We start from the raw sequence: 1,357 nt of genomic DNA, 5'->3' as shown, positions 1-1,357 counted from the left end.
TGTGCTTACAGGAGAACAGTGGCATTATTGTGTGCAAGTGGAGTTTTTAACCAACAGGGGGTGCCAGAAAGCTAAATATGCAAATCTCCAACTTTTTTTTTAACAGGATCTTATTAACATATCTAGTTCATAATTTCTCATATAGATTAAGTTGGTACCTCATTATTGCTTGTCAAACGAGACCTTTCAGGCTGCTGTACTTCAGAGACACTGAAAAAGCAAAATGGAAGAAATCAAATCAGTCACAAATTTAATAATGTAATAATAAAAGTGTGCAATAAAGGCACACATCTCATGACCTTCAGGGAGAAGGTGATATGTAAGATATGATGAATTTTATCTGCTAATTAATTTTTTTATAAAATTCTTACTTTTACCTCATTTACATTCTTACGTTTACCTTTTTTTCCTTACATTAAATTTTTTTTGTATTATTATTTTATTACATTTGTAAACCCCATTTTATATCTAGCTATTTTGTATTGTAAATCAATACAGCTTTGAATATAGTAAGTTTTATCTATTTTTTTAAATCTCTACTTTGTTCCCCAATCATGAAAAATGCTTGAATACAATAGATCTTCGTATGAACACAGTTTAAATAACAAATGTCTACAGTAAGTAAACAGACCTGTCAGTAGTCTCAGCAGCAGGTTTGTGTGTGGTCACTTCAGGGAGCAGCTCTGAACATGGAATGAGCTGAAGCTGTATGAAAAACAATAACAACACTGATGGATGCGAGAATGCAAGAACAGCAGTGAGAAAAGTATTTTCCCTGAGGAGTAAGATTTCAGTGGACAAGAGGAGCAGGCAGTGACCGGTCTGAAATGACCTAAAATCACAGGATATTGCTCCCAAATAAAAACAATCGAGACGTCATGCGGCAAATAAAAAAAGGGTTATAGTTAAATTGTTATTCTCTGTCAGACCAACACAATGAAAGTACTGCAAGGAGGGGGTCTAAAAGGAAGTCTGCGGAACATCCTGTGTACATAAACCGTGTGTGTGTGTGTGTAAGACCCTTCATACTTCATCAGTTTCCTCTGGGCCTCCTGCGGAGACCATCTGGGTGTCACACAGCCCTTCTCTTGCATCCTCAGCCCTGGGTTTGTCTGGGAAAACAGCACAAGTCATAAGACAGGATAAATCAGCCAAGCTATTAAGACTGGGATGTGGACAAAAGCTTTCTGGGAAATATTTACAAGTTGGTTTACAAGTAACTATAAAAAGTTACTTGTAAATAGTAACAGGAGATTCACCTACTAAACATCAATAGTTTTATATTATAGCAGAACTTCAAGAAATAGAAAGGCTTACAGGTGCATCTCAATCAATTAGAATGTCGTGGAAAAGTTCA

The 1,357-nt window shown here is 35.9% G+C and overlaps 1 long non-coding RNA gene across 1 annotated transcript; it reads right to left on the bottom strand.

Annotated features, from left to right (window-relative positions):
• Positions 1 to 16: 16 nt before the first annotated feature.
• On the bottom strand, positions 17 to 1,131 carry LOC107580631 (uncharacterized). The gene is made up of 3 exons (XR_001608673.1): positions 1,030 to 1,131; positions 632 to 705; positions 17 to 210 (listed from the first exon to the last, which is right to left on the bottom strand). It is a non-coding gene; the product is annotated as an uncharacterized lncRNA (long non-coding RNA).
• Positions 1,132 to 1,357: the final 226 nt, after the last annotated feature.

Source organism: Sinocyclocheilus grahami, unplaced genomic scaffold (assembly GCF_001515645.1).
Source record: "Sinocyclocheilus grahami isolate Dianchi unplaced genomic scaffold, SAMN03320097.WGS_v1.1 scaffold38062.1, whole genome shotgun sequence".
In the NCBI taxonomy this organism is placed as follows: domain Eukaryota; kingdom Metazoa; phylum Chordata; class Actinopteri; order Cypriniformes; family Cyprinidae; genus Sinocyclocheilus; species Sinocyclocheilus grahami.
Note: the sequence above shows the minus strand (reverse complement) of the source record. Positions and strands in the feature narration are given on the sequence as shown.